Source organism: Haliotis rubra, unplaced genomic scaffold (assembly GCF_003918875.1).
Source record: "Haliotis rubra isolate DU_JTF1 unplaced genomic scaffold, ASM391887v1 Scf157, whole genome shotgun sequence".
NCBI lineage: Eukaryota > Metazoa > Mollusca > Gastropoda > Lepetellida > Haliotidae > Haliotis > Haliotis rubra.
In genome coordinates, this window is record NW_025765525.1 from 220,616 (window position 1) to 238,489 (window position 17,874).

Consider the following 17,874-nt stretch of genomic DNA (forward strand, 5'->3'; position numbering starts at 1 on the left):
TTCCCGACTCCTGGTCATCTGTGGAAACTTCACAGCTGCTGCTTACCGCGATCAGGTGCTCACCCCTGAACTCGTTCCTTTCATGGCGGCTCATGTCCCAGGTCTAACCATTCCAGCATGATAATGCTCGGCCGCATACCGCGATGTTGACACGAAATTTCCTTCAAACGCTGGAACCAACGTCATGGACTGGGCTAATGAGGTCCCTCTGACCCTAATCCAATAGAGCACGTTTGGGATGCACTTGGAGAAGCGTTTCCGTGGTCTTAGGAACCAACCTCAGAATTTGCAGGAACTTGCGCTGCCTTGCAAGAGCAATGGCAGAATCCCCAACCACGCGCGTTCACAAGCATCAGGCAGTCGATAAGGAGATGGTGTCATATGCAGGAATGGCGCGGGGCGGCCATACACGATATTGAACTGAGAAATGTCAAGTATTTTATTCTTGTGACTTTGACATTCTGTATGCCCATGTTTTCGACTTACACAGCTAGTAGATAATATTCCAGTCATGTCATTAAATGCAAATTATTAGCAGTGGTAAATGGAAAATAAAATGGTTAAGGGACTGTGAGACAGGCTACTGCCACACCTCTGTCTGCCACTAGCCTTATCTTCCATCCGGAGGGGAGGAGTGTAAGAAATTGGGAGCAGAAGGAAAGTGACTCCCCGAACTGTTTACAAACTGTCAATTTAATTTATGTTTGAAGGTAGGCACAACACTTGGTTTGCTTAGTACAAGATGAGTATATTCCATTTATTCCCATTCCAAATTCCATTCCATCATTCCAATCAAACTCTGTTCCATACTACTTTGTAAAAAACATTGATGTATACAATATGGCTACCCATCAAATAAATTGATGAAGCCAATCCATGAGTGATCTTTGCGTTCACAAGCCATCTTTGTTTAATGAAGATGAAACAGTAGTGACAGGAAATTGTCTCGAGTCTTTATTGCAAGGATTGATAAATTAACCAGTTATCGCATATTGTAGTTTGAAAGAACTATACGGAAACTATGTGGCAAGAGATAAGCATGTCACCCGGTCACAGGTGGGCTCGATCCGGACACCTCAAGCTCGCTGGATCACTAGCCTGGCGCCTTAGCCAGCTCGCCAACAACAAAACGTTTCGAAACGTTTGCTCAGGCCTCTAATGTTGGAACCCCGACACATGCCATTTTGATCAAGGTTCGAGTTGGTGAGTAGAAACAGCATCCTTTGTGTACCTCAAATGTTATGTTTTCACAGAAAAGGCTTGCGCTGCACTCTTTATTTATGCATATGATCAAGCAGTTTCAGGGTCCACTTGAGGCCCCAGAATAGATGATGGAGCCATTGTCCACCTTCAAGAGGATTAATCATCGTTCACAGTGCACTTGGAGAAATGTCACTGGCCATGACTGACATTCAAATGTGAGTGCTCTCATTGTCTCTGGATAATAGGAAAAGTCTAAATATCAAGGCACATATTAACTGTTTGGAAAGGTATTCATCAATTAAATGTTCCTTTCATGTTCAAAAGTGCCATCCTTCTTATCGTGTTAATGTAAAACAGAAAAACAACCATTTCGGTATGGACTATAGGTATTAAATTTTAAGGAGCCAAATTGTTTTCTCATTGTCTTATCGAGAATCTAATTTTAGTGTTTCCTTTGTTGGAGAAGCGACTGCGTGAAATGAGATGTCTAAATATCCAAGACTTATTCAAATATTTATTGAAATACTATTTGCATTTTGCCGTTTTGTTTTAGAAGATTTGGATTGACGTGTCAACAGCCTCACTAACTACGTCAGGAATAGTTTCACAAACTTTCCAATGAAGACCGGTTCGCTTTGGGTTCTTTGCCTTTTTGTCCTGTGGAAGACCTGCAGGAATCATGGATCATCGCAATGCACGAAAATTGGTAACCATCGCGTTCAGTTTCGTTCGAACGTCTTCAGTTCAATATCAGAGAAACAACATTCATTAACCAATACCTTCACTACTCAGCTTATTCCGTGTGCTGTTCAGTGTCTGGAAGATGACACATGTGTTGGTATAAAAGAAGAGAAAAACGAAGGAAAGTGTATCACTTTGGCGAAAAAATCCGATGTTGGTTCTATCTGGATACAGAATTCAGACACTTCAAACGCAGGTAATTGAGTTTTGACTTCACTTATTAAGTTATGTAATTGTTAGCAATATCAATCTATGTATACAGAATTCATAACACATCACTTTCATAACTCTGACCGCCTCCGTGGTGTAGTGGTTAGAGCGTCCGCCCGGAGAGCGGAAGGGCGCAGGTTCGATCCCCGACTGCGTCATACCAAAAGACGTTAAAATATGGTACTTGTTGGTCCCTGCCTGGCACTCGGCATTAATGGGTACAACAAGGACTGGTCGGAGTCAGTATAATGTGTCTGAGTGGGGATTCATGCTTCATTGCGGCATGGTATCTCAGTGGGCTAGCACTATAAATCCGGTATAGTGTAAAGTATGGAATGGATTTTGGAATTGAAATTGGAATGGAACAGTGGAATGGAATTTGGAATGGAATTTTGAGTGACACAAATTTGCTATTTGTAAAGAAGTCTCCACTCTAATAATATGCTAAGACAGTTTATAAAAAACACCCAGCTGGTCACTGACATATGGCATGTAAGCTAAGAGACGTGGGTGTCAGCTTCTCTCTTCAGCCATGACCCATGCACCACACACTCAAAGGCACATGACTCTGGGGGAATAGGTTTTGAGTTTAAATAATATTTTCTAGGTTATGTAGATAATAAGAACAAGATGTATCGAAGAAAGGCCGATGGCACGTGCTCACGGTCTATGTATCTAGATTTGCTTATTATGGGCATAGAATTAATTATATCCCTGCCATTATTATTCTGTACGTCTTTGAAGTAAGGCTAACTACATGCCCGTATGCATAATGTCTATATTATCACAAATGTTACAAAGTCTCAATACCTGTCACTTAAAATCACAATTACTTGATTATATACAAAATAAGAAGTTGTTCACTCACCTATTGTGTCCACAGACAGAGATGCAGATGACTATATTTACCAAGGTACAATCAAAACCTTATGTACTAATATACTGAGTCAAAAAAGAAACTTCACAAAATGTAATTTGAAAAATAATGAATAATTTTTCTCTGATGATACATCTATGTATCCGAAATGGGATCCTATCTTTCGACTCTAGAAAAACGTTAGCAAAACCCACTCAAACCCATCCATTCCTCGTGCAAATGACGTTAGTGCCAAATCAGGTTTTGCACGTGCAGTCGATCACGTGATCTTCGCATCGAAGTTTTCTTCATATGCACGTGTTTGCATTGGCCTCAAGAACGGTTGAAAATTGTAACCTTTTGAAACCACAGTTCTAACGGTGCAATTGAAATGCCACGATTGTCAAATGGGTGCAACGTGAACCGTTGGCATGTTGCAAGCCAGGGAAGATCAGTTATTGACGTCGCAAGAGCAATGGGATGCAGCCGTCGTACTGTGTATGACTTGCGACTTGCGTCTACAACTGGCACCGTTTCTGATAGCCCAAGGTCGGGTCGTCCACGTGTGACGTCACGAGCAGAAGACCGAACTCAAATCGTCCTACGTCACCTACGTGACACGATTTCTGCCAACGGCTACACGAACACACCTCTGTCTGCCACTAGCCTTATCTTACATCCGGAGGGGAGGGGTGAAAGAAATTGGGAGCAGGAGGAAGTATACCCCCAACTGTTTACAAACTGTCAATTGAATTTATGTTTGAAGGTAGGCACAACACTTGGTTTGTATAATACAAGATGAGTATATTCCATTTATTCCCATTCCAAATTCCATTCCATCATTCCAATCCAAACTCCATTCCAAACTCCATTCCATACTTTACACTATGCCTATAAATCCTTAAGTAAAAGCAGCCGCACATACATATGCACACGCATGCACGTCGTCATGTGATTTCTCAAGCACGTCGTACCCAATTTCACATCACGTCACTTCAGTTACAATCAAACAAACTCTATGTTTTATCATCCTTTTATGATATTTGTCGTCATCAGAGATTCTTGTGAGCAGAAATATTCTTGACAAGCACAAGTGACGCAACCATCGGCAAGGGTAGCCTAAAACAATGAATTTCACATTTTGCCACATTCAACACTCTTAATCTCACCGTTCACAGAAAAAATGGTTTAAAGGCTTTGTTTACTCAAACAAATACAAAGCGTGAGCTTCGTATCTGTATGTCCCCGGATTGTGGATTTCTTATCAGCGAGTGAGTATCTGGTTCGTTTATTTCTCAGCATTCCCCAGCAAAGTGAGTATGGGTTTTAGCATTCCAGCAAAAACACAATGAGGTGATCAACAGTCAGAAATGGGCCTCCTTCCAATGCGGGGACCGCCTCCGTAGTGAAGAGGTTAGAGCGTCCGCCCGGAGAGCGGAAGGTCGCAGGTTCGATCCCCGACTGCGTCATACCAAAAGACGTTAAAAATATGGTACTTGTTGGTTCCTGCCTGGCACTCGGCATTAATGGGTACAACACGAACTGGTCGGCTCGGAGTCAGTATAATGTGTCTGAGTGGGGTATTCATGCTTCACTGCGGCATGGAATCTCAGTGGGCTAGCACTATAAAACCAGCTAGAATCTAGGCTAGTACAAGCAGCTGCACCTACACATACACACGCATGCACGTCGTCATATGAGCGAAATATTCTCCAGCGCGACGTTAAACCCAATTTCACCTAACCTCACCTCCAATGTGGGGACTAGAACCTGAGACTTTGGCATATGCATGGAAGATCCATGAAGGAAACAAACTGGTGGTTAGGTTGTTCTTTTGTCATACAACATTTTATCTTACCTTCCAGTAAAATACTGTAATTTCATTGGACGCTTTAACAAGTTTTGACAACTGGAACAATATAACCGCGGCTACGTTAACCGCAAAGCTCTCCGCCCAGAACATCATAATATGATGCATACCGTGCCCGGAGTTCGAAAACCGTTCGATCAGCTGATTTTGGCTTCACTTTGTACAGATTTATTTTACTGACTTTCACCGCTTTATTTAAGCTATTTTATACATTGAGTGGTTTGCACACTCGACATAAACATTATTAACCATTTTTATAGCAGTTTTAAGCTGGTCAGAATATCTTTCACTGATTTTAAGAATCCAGTCGAGAGGCAGACGCCATTTTGTTTACATGTCATATAGTCGGTAGCAATCTTTAACATAAAATCAAATGGCATTTTGTACGTTTAACATGGCAGGAAGCTAAATAGATCAATACGTTGTAAGCTTCTCCCTCGAGTAATGCGGTCTGATGTGTGCCTTTATATAGCTGTGTCATCCCTCGCCTCCGCCTACATGGTTTGGTATGCTTTGGCTATTGACCAATCAGAGTTCGACAAATTTATCTTAAGGTAAGGGTAATAAGTCCATGTATGTGTATCAGGTGCTTGGTGTGGAAACATTGCCAACAAAAAATTGATTTCTTAATTATTATTCTTTTTTAATGGATGTTCATTTTCAGAAGCTTGCAAGAGAGTGAGTAAGAAGGCATACTTCTTAAGCGCTCATGTTTTTACAAGGAAATGGGCCAGAAAAGGAAAGAGCATGAAAGAAAAGCTCAGATGGTTTGACCCAAACAGAGAAAAAGCGGATTCCTGGAAGATCAAATTGACGCTTTTAACAGATGCAAGTCAAGCTGTGATTACATCTCTGTTTGGCTCTTCACAAGTTGTCATTCTTCTTCTGGAGAAGCCGCGCACTTTGTGTTCTGGGAAGATCTTCGGAAAGTTTACATGTTTGCAGGTGCCTTCAAACTGTAAGTTGAGGAGGTCAATATGCGGAAAAGACGTCTAAAATTACACTGAAATCTATCTATGACTAACCTGCATCGTCACGGGTCAATTCACAAACTTGCTCTCAACCAACCCTGGACGCTCAATGTCCAAAGAAAGCCAATTTTCTAATGTTTTAATACATTACGGAATGATGCGTTGTCGGTCTCAAAAGGAGAATAACTGTTAAGAGTAGTTAAGTCGTAGTTTTTATATCACATATAAATGAAAAATGTTAAAAGCGCCCAAAACAATGCTTTAATCTTTCAGGGGACAGTATTGGAGAAATGCAGTTCCATCTTGGTTACTTGTATGTGTCTGCTGGCAAATCACTGTTCCGTTTGAGGATTAAGAGGAATTCAAAATATAGGAAACTGTCAGACCCACAGCTTGTGATGAACCTACCGGATACCCCTTCAGAGATTGCAATTGATGTACTCAACGAAAAACGGTATTCTATCACTTATCTAATGGAGATGTGGTTAGTTACAACTTTATGAAGACGCGAATACGAACTTATGCTTGTATGTTCTATAACACAAAAATGTATAAAATGTATCTTTATGCAATGTTTGTTTTACCAATGAGTTGTTTATCAATAAGAATGTTTTGTTGTGAAACTGTAAAGGGGAGTTGACTTATGAAGAACAGATTTACTCCCATTGGGATCGAGTTCTCAGACTCCTTGTGTGTCAGTGTTTTCCACCTATGGTGCTTTGATCATCACGTCAAACCCGATTCTCTTGTAGAAGACTATTATATAGTCTAGTGGTGATTGCTTACGATCATCAAGACAAACACACTAGTTTGATTCCTCACATGGTTGTAATGTGTTAAATGCATTGGTCATGTCCTTCACCTATACTTTGTAAAACAATACTCACTCGCTCTTCTTCTGGGAATCGCCGAAAGTAATAACTGAGTGACAAATAACGAAGTCATGTAATTTATCCAACTGTTTATCTGTTTCAGCATGATATTCTATAGCATGGAAAGTGAAGGAAGGATAGGTCGAATTCTCAAGTACCCACACAAACAGAAAGTTAAACACATGGATCCCTTAAACATCAGCTGTAACCATTTCACCTTCACTATAGATCCGATTGGTAGGTTGCTAGTGGTAACACCTAACACAGACACTGGGACTGGGACCTAGATATAATGATATAGACCTAGATATAAGATGTACCGATAAATGCAGAAACTATATGCTGCATGGCACCTTTGGAGCATGTCAATTTGGCCTCATGTCAGAATTACCTCCAAAAGGGTCAATGTGGCCACAGAAAAATGTTCACTTGTTCAATACGGTTAATTCCATTTGGACCTCAAAAACCTTTTTCCTACACCATTTTACGACAACTCACGGCCATGTCCGCTATCTGTAAAAGAAAACAACTCGAAATAATACCTATATTTTTCTACTTACTTCGGGCGGTGGGGTAGCCTAATGGTAGAAGTGTTTGCTCGGAATGACCAGGGTTCAATTCATCAAATGGATACAATGTGTGAAGCCTATTTCTGGTGTTCCCCATCGTAATATTGCTGGAATATTACAATATTACCAAGAGCGGCGTAAAACCATACTAGTTTGCTCGATATAATATTGTTAAATGCACTTGTAATTTAGAGTTATATTAACTTGTAGGAATTATGTTGTTGTTTTAAATTCAGGGGAATATTCACAGAGAGGGATGTGGTTTTCTCCTAATGTTGGGTTCGTGGTTTCAGGTCACGTGATGTATGTTCTGACTGATGACAGGAAGCTGAGTCTGATCAGAGACATCCATACAGAGAATCCTCCCATCAGATCAACTGTCATGAAAGTTCCCAGATTCTACAATTTGCCAATTACGAAGCTGCTGTTTTCAGTGAACACTATATATCTGGTCTGGCCCGTAAAAGTGAGTTGGCAGTCATTGAATTTCAGCTCGATTTCAAATATTCACCCTTAGTAGCTGTACAGCCATTGTCGTTTTTTATGTATTGTGCATGACTATACTAGTATTACATACTGATTTAGAAATTGGCAACATGAATAGTTTGGGGGATATTTGTATCATGCTTCATGAGTGTTTTCATAAATTATGCATGGTCAATAACTTCTTTTTGTTCAGAATATTAAAACATGCCTACATTATTTCAGTGGTGTAATGTTCCTTGACGTCCGGGAGAAACGTGTCCGTACCAGTCTTTTAAGCAACGAGAAGATATCTCGTCCCCGACGAGTTATAACTGTCATCACTCGCTGATAAGAAATCCACAATCCGGAGGACATAACGCCCAGATGACGGAAGCTCACACCCTTTGTATTTGTTTGAAGTAAACAAAGCCTTTAAACCATTTTTTTCTGTGATTGTCGGTGAGATAATTATCAGTGTTGAATAGCCAGAAACTGGCAAAATGTGAGCCAGCATTCATTGTTTTAGGCTACGCTTGCCGATGGTTGCGTCACTTGTGCCTGCTTGTCAAGGCATGGGATCTTAAATTCCTTGACGTAGACGTCACAAGAATCTCTGATAAAACGACCCTGACAAATATCATTAAATGATGATAAAGCATAGAGTTTGTTTGATTGTAACTGAAGACACACTGACGGTGAGGTGAAATTGGGTTTAACGCCGTGCTTGAGAATATATTTCGCTCATATGACGACGTGCATGCGTGTGTATGTGTAAGTGCGGCTGCTTGTACTAGCCCAGACTGAAGCTGGTTTTATAGTGCTAGCCCACTGAGATACCATGCCGCAGTGAAGCACGAATACCCCACTCAGTCCTTGCGAGCCTTGCCGAGCGCCAGGCAGGGACCAACAAGTACCATATCTTAACGTCTTTTGGTATGACGCGGTCGGGGATCGAACCCACGACCTTCCGCTCTCCGGGCGGACGCTCTAACCACTGCGGAAGCGGTCACACACTGACGGTGTGATATTGAAGATGTTATATACTTTCCACTGAAACGATGCAGCCTTAGATGGATAAAAGCCTAAAAAACAGACTGCGGTGTTGTTGCTGACAAACCATAAGTCACAAAACAAATATGATATTCGAACCCATTAGTAAACACAAAGTGGACCTCGTCTATGGTTGCATTGTGAAATGCTATATGCTTGCATACGCTGCAATTTCAGCGTCCCATGTAAGTTGTCTAAATGAGATGCACTGTTGTAGGTGTATGGATTACTGAATCTGTGACACATGCTTGAGGTGACTCTCGGGACAAGACACGTACATATGTCAAACAAACATAATGAGTGAGTGAGTTTAGTTTTACGCCGCACTCAGCAATATTCCAGCTATATGGCGGCGGTCTGTAAATTAGGAACCGATGACATGTGTCAACCAAGCCAGCGAGCCTGACCACCCAATCCCGTTAGTCGCCTCTTACCGACAAACATGGGTTACTGAAGGTTCATTCTAACCCGGACCTTCACGGGTTTCAAACAAACATAAAAGCTGGGACACTGCATTTTCCATTTGTCTAATGTCGCACTCAGCACACTCCCATTTATAGTACGGCGGTTTGCAAATAAATCCGGACCAGACAATCTAGTATTTGACATGATGTATATCGATCTACACAAGAGGGATACGTTGGCATCTGATCCCGTTTGTCGCCTCTTAAGACAAGCATGGGTTACTGAAGACCAATTCTAACCTGGATCTTCACAGGTTACTTGCATTTCACTGTAGATAGCTATGAAGGGATGTAATTGTGGTCTGATGCTTGAACTCCCTCCCTCACTCTCTGCGAGTGTACTGTACCCAGGCATCTTGGACTTCTGGCTGGACGGAACGAACATGCTGTCAGGTGACTGGATATGGGCGTCTACAGGGGAGACAATCAAGCAGTTCTTCTGGGGCCAAGGGGAACCAAACAACCTGTCTCCTGGTGAACACTGCCTCTACATGCATGCCGACTACTACTGGGATGACGAGCACTGTAGCTACTCTGGAACCTTTACATGCTAAGTCGAGTCAGTTTGCTTACAGCTATAGTGAACAACGTATCAAACGAACATACTTATAACGAACTACTGGCAAACAAGGATAGGTTGGACCGGCGCAGAGAACGCGTTTACGAGAAGTAAGCGGTGCACGGCAATAACAGGAAAAGTCTAAATGTCAGGGCACATATCAACTGTGTGAAAAGATATCCATCAATTAAATGTTCCTTGAATGTTTAAAAACCCATCCTTCTTATCCTGTTAATGTAAAAACAGAAAGACAACCATTTCATTCTTGACAAGTGGCTGTAAAATGAGATGTCCAAATGTCCAACTTTGAATTACTTATTTATTGAAATACTATTTCCATTTTGCCTTTTTGTTTAAGAAGATTTGGATTGACATGGCACTCCCATTTTTATGAACATCAAGAATAGTTTCGCAAACGTTCCAATGAAGACCTTTTCGCTTTGGGTTCTTTGCCTCTTTGTCCTGTGGAAGACCTGCAGGAATCATGAATCATCACAATGCGAGAAAATTGGTCACCATGGCGATCAGTTTCGTTCGAGCGTCTTCAGTTCAATATCAGGGACAAAACGTTCAGTAACCAATACCTTCACTACTCAGCGTATTCTGTGTGCTGCTCGGTGTCTGGAAGATGACAAATGTGTTGGTATAGAAGAAGAGAAAAACGAGGGAAAGTGTAGGACCTTGGCGAAGAAATCCAATGTTGGTTATGTCTGGATACGGAAGTCAGGTACTTCAGTCGCAGGTAATTGAGTTTTGACTTCTTTTGTTGAGAGAGAGAGAGAGAGAGAGAGAGAGAGAGAGAGAGAGAGAGAGAGAGAGAGAGAGAGAGAGAGAGAGAGAGAGAGAGAGAGAGAGAGAGAGAGAGAGAGAGAGAGAGAGAGAGAGAGAGAGACAGAGACAGAGAATTAAGCTATCTTGAAATGGGCTTCATACCTTGTAACATTGTGGGGAACTGGACATGACAAAGCTTTAAGCACCTCGCTACCCAACTGTCCCAGCAAATGACAAAGTAAAGTGATGGGAATTATGGAAACACACACACAAATGACCAGAATATTGTCAACATCAAAAGCTTTGAAACAGGCCCGTCTAGATTCTTGAATCCAGAATCTGAACTTGGCAAGAAGATAAGCGGCAAGTCACATCGAAAAAGGCCTCAAATCGTCCAGATGTTGCTTTGAAAGAACAGCAACAGGCAATCTTGAAAACTCTTATCACAAATCTTATGGTGTTTGGCAAAGGCTAGAGGGGATAAGTATACTCACTGGTACCAGCAACAGCAATGACGTTTAACAAACGTTTCAGACGTTTGCTTCCACCGCAGTCATTGAAATTGGATTAACAATAATCTTTCCTGAATGGAGAAGTGAGTGAAAGGTATCATTTTGTGATAAACGTGTTTGATTTTAGCTGTTTCTAAATTCAGTCAGCAAGAATGTTAGCAATACATTAAAAGGTAACGCTTATTCAAGAATGCTTTGAAAACATAAAAAGAACAGGGTGGGGAGGTTGTCCTTTCACCATACAACGTTATATGCCCATGCGTGTGTATCAGGTGCTTGGTGTGAAAACATTTCCAACAAAAATGATTTCTAAAACTGTCATTAAATGGGTGTTCATTTTCAGAAACTTGCAAGAGGGTCAAAAAGAAGGCATACTTATTAAGTGCTCACATTTCGCCAAAGGCGTGGGCTAAAAAGGAAAGAGCATTAAAGTGAAGCTCAGATGGTTTGAACCAAAAAGACGAAAAGTGGTTCACTGGAAAATAGAATTGACGTCTTTAACAGATGCAAGTCAAGCTGTGATTTCATCTCTGTTTGGCTCTTCACAAGTTGTCATTCTTCTTCTGGAGAAGCCGCGCACGTTGTGTTCTGGGAAGATCTTCGGAAAGTTTACATGTTTGCAAGTGCCTTCAAACTGTAAGTTGATATGGTCAATATGCGGAATAGCCGTCTAAAATTTAACCTGGAACTTCACGTGTCAATTCACAAAATGCATTAACTCGAAACAGTTTAGAGTCACATGACTGGTAAATTTGCGTTCAACCATCACTTGTATGAAGGGAGGCTCAATGTCTAAAGAAAGCCAGTGTCCTCGCGTCATTTGAAGAAATTGAGTAAATTTATATCCCCCGATATCCCCCGATACATGTTGGTCTCAAAAGAAGAATCACTGTTAAGAGAAAGTGGCAGTTTTTATATCACATATAAATGAAAAACGTTAAAAGCGTCCATAACAATGCTTTAATCTTTCAGGGGACACTATTGGAGGAATGCAGTTGCATCTTGGTTACTTGTATGTGTCTGCTGGAAAATCACTGTTCGGCTTGAAGATTAAAAGGGATTCAAAATATAGGAAACTGTCAGACCCACAGCTTGTAATGAACCTACCGGATACCCCTTCAGAGATTGCCATGGATCTACTCAACCGGAAAAGGTATTCCATAACCTATTTCCTGGAGGTGTGGTAATTTACAACTTTATGAAGATGCAAATACGAACTGATGTCATGCCAGTAAATTCTACAACACAATATCAAATTCGTCTTTATAGCATGTTTGTTTTATTATATGAAAAAGATGTATATCAATAAGACACTTTTGCTGGGAAACTGTACAGGGAATTCGAAGTTGAGTTAAGAGAAGATGCACTAAAAAAACTAATTTACTCACATTGGGCTCGAGTTCTCAGTTCTCAACTATGGTGCTTTGATCATAACGTCAAAACTATTCTTCTGAAGTAGGCAGTTTGGTAGTGTATTGGTTAAAGCGTTCGCTCGTCACGACAAACACTGTAGTTTGATTTCACGCATGGTTGTAATGTGTGAAATCCAACTGTTTATCTTTTTCAGCATGATATTCTATAGCATGGAAAGTAAAGGACGGATAGGACGAATTGTCAACTACCCACACAAACAGAAATTTAAACACATGGATCCTGTAAAGATCAGCTGCAACCGTTTCACCTTCACCATAGATCCGATTGGTAGGTTGTTAGTGGTAACACCTAACACAGACACTGGGACCTAGATATAATGATATAGACCTAGATATAAGATGTACCGATATATGCAGAAACTGACATATGCATGTCAAAAGGGTCAAAGAGGCCACAGAAAAAAATAGAACAGCGCATGGTCAAAATAGCCCATTCCATTTGGACATCTAAAAATATTTCAAAACCATTTTGACAACTCTTGCATTTGTCCGCCATCTGTAACGGAAGACATTTGAACACTCTGTAAACAAATCTAAATAATACCTTCTATTTCTTCTAGGTCACGTGATGTATGTTCTGACTGATGACAGGAAGCTGAGTCTGATCAGAGACATACATACAGAGAATGCTCCCACGAAATCAACTGTCCTGAAAGTTCTCAATTTCTTCAAATGGCCAAATACGAAGATATTATTTGCAGTGAACACAGTGCATGTGGTCTGGCCCGACAAACAGTGAGTTGGTAGTCATTGAATTTCATGTATCGAAACATCGCACTTACGAAATAATGAAGTTGTTATCCATAACAATTGTCCTATATCATTGAATTTCAGCTTGATTGCAAATACACACTATTGCTAGTCGCACTATCATTGTCATTTATTGTGTATGACTATACAAGCATTATATACTGAATGTGAACATGGCACCATCAATTGTTTCGGGAATACGTTTGTAATTTCCTTCATATACTTTTAAATGAAGACTGAACAGACAATTTAATTACATTGCTAAATTATGCATGGTCAATAAATAGAGAATCTCACCCGAGTGTCTGCTGACACAACACGAGTTGATAAAGTTACAAATTGTTGCCTTTATCAACGAGTGTTGATATAATTGATATCAGTAGACACGAGGATGAGTTTCTATTTATTATCAAAAATCATTCTCCATGTAGTTTTCAATGAAAAATGAACATGTCTCAACACTGTACTACCGTTAGACTTGCATTGGAGCGATGTCATAGCATTGTGACGTCATCAAGTTCATGACGCCATAGCATTGTCAGGGCATTATACAAAAACTACTGATAAAAAATATCTCCTAGGAGATATCATATGAACAAGCGATATCTCCCGTGGAACACAGTCTGGGATGATAAACATGCCTACATTGTTTCAGTCGTGTGATGTTCTATGACGTCCAGGAGAAGCGTTACCTTGCAAGATCTTTCCACAGCATGCTCATATTTCCTCCCCCGCGAGTTATAACTGTCATCGCTCGCTGATAAGGAATCCATAATGCAGAGTGGATAACGCCAAGATCAGGGAAGCTCAAACCCTTTGCATTTGTTAGAAATAAAAATAAAGCCTTTTAATTATATTTGTTGTGATTGTGGGTAAAATACGTATCCATGTCGAATGACCATGTAATAAATAACGATTAGAGACGTTGAAATCATAGTTCAAGTATTGATTCTGGACGATGTGAAAAGGTTAAGAATATATGGATGAACATCTTCTTTATTACTATAGGAGCGACGTTACGGCGGAGGTGTTAACATCTTACCAGATACATTAAACAGTCCCAATCAAACATATACAAATCCTCTGTGAACTCTTTCCATTTTGAACTTATTCAGATTGTCAAGAACAGGCAAACTGTGAGCCAACATTCATTGTTTCGCAAGCCGACGGTTGCCTCATATGAATCGGCCACACGCATCTGCTTGTAAAGGCATGGGAGCTTATGTGTCTGCTTGTAAAGGCATGGGAGCTTATGTGTCTGCTTGTAAAGGCATGGAGCTTATGTGGTCTGCTTGTAAAGGCATGGGAGCTTATGTGTCTGCTTGTAAAGGCATGGGAGCTTATGTGTCTGCTTGTAAAGGCATGGGAGCTTATGTGTCTGCTTGTAAAGGCATGGGAGCTTATGTGTCTGCTTGTAAAGGCATGGGAGCTTATGTCTGTCATGGGAGCTTATGTCTGCTTGTAAAGGCATGGGAGCTTATGTGTCTGCTTGTAAAGGCATGGGAGCTTATGTGTCTGCTTGTAAAGGCATGGGAGCTTATGTGTCTGCTTGTAAAGGCATGTGTGTTTTGTAAAGGCATGGGAGCTTATGTGTCTGCTTGTAAAGGCATGGGAGCTTATGTGTCTGTTTGTAAAGGCATGGGAGCTTATGTGTCTGCTTGTAAAGGCATGGGAGCTTATGTGTCTGCTTGTAAAGGCATGGGAGCTTATGTGTCTGCTTGTAAAGGCATGGGAGCTTATGTGTCTGCTTGTAAAAGGCATGGGAGCTTATGTGTCTGCTTGTAAAGGCATGGGAGCTTATGTGTCTGCTTGTAAAGGCATGGGAGCTTATGTGTCTGCTTGTAAAGGCATGGGAGCTTATGTGTCTGCTTGTAAAGGCATGGGAGCTTATGTGTCTGCTTGTAAAGGCATGGCTTATGTGTCTGCTTGTAAAGGCATGGTAGCTTATGTGTCTGCTTGTAAAGGCATGGGAGCTTATGTGTCTGCTTGTAAAGGCATGGGAGCTTATGTGTCTGTTTGTAAAGGCATGGGAGCTTATGTGTCTGCTTGTAAAGGCATGGGAGCTTATGTGTCTGCTTGTAAAGGCATTTTATGTAAAGGCATGGGAGCTTATGGTCTGCCTCTGGGAGCTTGTAAAGGCATGGGAGCTTATGTGTCTGCTTGTAAAGGCATGGGAGCTTATGTGTCTGCTTGTAAAGGCATGGGAGCTTATGTGTCTGCTTGTAAAGGCATGGGAGCTTATGTGTCTGCTTGTAAAGGCATGGGAGCTTATGTGTCTGCTTGTAAAGGCATGGGAGCTTATGTGTCTGCTTGTAAAGGCATGGGAGCTTATGTGTCTGCTTGTAAAGGCATGGGAGCTTATGTGTCTGCTTGTAAAGGCATGGAGCTTATGTGTCTGCTTGTGAAGGCATGGGTCTTATGTGTCTGCTTGTAAAGGCATGGGAGCTTATGTGTCTGCTTGTAAAGGCATGGGAGCTTATGTGTCTGCTTGTAAAGGCATGGGAGCTTATGTGTCTGCTTGTAAAGGCATGGGAGCTTATGTGTCTGTCTCTGCTTGTAAAGGCATGGGAGCTTATGCATGCTTGTAAAGGCATGGCTTATGTGTCTGCTTGGGAGCTTATGTGTCTGCTTGTAAAGGCATGGGAGCTTATGTGTCTGCTTGTAAAGGCATGGGAGCTTATGTGTCTGCTTGTAAAGGCATGGGAGCTTATGTGTCTGCTTGTAAAGGCATGGGAGCTTATGTGTCTGCTTGTAAAGGCATGTGAGCTTATGTGTCTGCTTGTAAAGGCATGGGAGCTTATGTGTCTGCTTGTAAAGGCATGGGAGCTTATGTGTCTGCATGTGGCAGCTTATGTGTCTGCTTGTAAAGGCATGGGAGCTTATGTGTCTGCTTGTAAAGGCATGGGAGCTTATGTGTCTGCTTGTAAAGGCATGGGAGCTTATGTGTCTGCTTGTAAAGGCATGGGAGCTTATGTGTCTGCTTGTAAAGGCATGGGAGCTTATGTGTCTGCTTGTAAAGGCATGGGAGCTTATGTGTCTGCTTGTAAAGGCATGGGAGCTTATGTGTCTGCTTGTAAAGGCATGGGAGCTTATGTGTCTGCTTGTAAAGTTATGTGGCTTGGGAAGCTTATGTGTCTGCTTAAAGGCATGGGCACTGGAGCTTATGTGTCTGCTTTTGTAATGAGGCTTATGGAGCTTGATAGTGTCTGGTTTTGCTTCCAAGCAAAAATTGTGGCATTCCCTCCATAATTTGACTGCCTTACATGAGTCCGGGGTTGAAAAGAAAGCATTTGCAATTCTGGCTGATACGTCCCACTTTTACATAATCATTTTGAACTACTTTCTTCTGGCCGCCGCTTCAAAATTCCTCTTTACGAAAGTAACAGAACCTCCAAATCATTTGTACCATCCAACATCAAACTTCTTAATAAGTCTTAACATTTTACTCCTCACGTGTTTTCCCTTTTTTTACTGCGTACATTGCCTTAAGTGCATGAGCATAACTTTTACATGTTTAATATTTGTGTTAATAATGTACATTGCTGTTGTCAACTTAATATTACTATTGTGTTTTAATATTGTCAATGTCATATTTTATGCCCGTTAAATGCTCCAGAGCTCTTATGAATGTAATCCAAATTTCCTCCGTGGATAATAAAGTCTGATCTTATCTTATCTCTTAGAGTCTCGGGGAAAAAAATAACCTGAAAAATAAAATATCTTTCAATTGATGATAAAAACATGATTTGTTTGATTGAATTGAAGACACACTGACTTTATGTGACCAATATGCTTTAAAATGATGAGTGATATTTAATGAAGTCTTTCCAGTTGAAGTGATGCAGCTTTAGATGGATAAAAGCCGACATTAAAGACTGCGGGTGATATTGCTTACAAACCATCAGTCGCAAAACCAATATGAGATTCGAACCCATTAGTATAGGAACTGGGTGAACACAAAGTGTCAAACATGAAAACTGGAACACTGGATTTTCCATCAACTTTGTTGTCTAACGACGCATCTTCCAGTTATAGGAGGGTGGTTTGCTAATAAATCTGGACCAGACAATCTAGAGTTTGACATCGTGGAAATCGATCTACGCTAAAGAGATACATTGACATATGTCGACTAAGTCAGCCAGCCTGATCATTTGATCCCGTTAGTCGCCTCTTACGACAAGCATGGGTTGCTGAAAATCAGTTCTAACCCGGATATTCACGGTCTTTTCGGTCAGTACTGAAAACAAAAGCTGGAGTGACGTGTAACCTAAACAACTATAGAAGGATCTGGCTGGTTCAGTCGTCAATGGCTCCGCAATTCGCTGAGCAGTGTGGGCCTTGAGCGCAACAGAAACCTATGATGGTGGGTTGAAATCACGCTTCGACACGATTGTGTTTCTACGTTGTCAACACCATACTTGGGCTGGTGGGCTTCGCCATAATGGTAAAGGACAACAGGTGAGGTGAGGTGAAATGGGGTTTAACGTCGTACTTGAGAATATTTCGCTCATATGACGACGTGCATGCGTGTGTATGTGTATGTGCGGCTGCTTGTACTAGCCCAGACTGAAGCTGGTT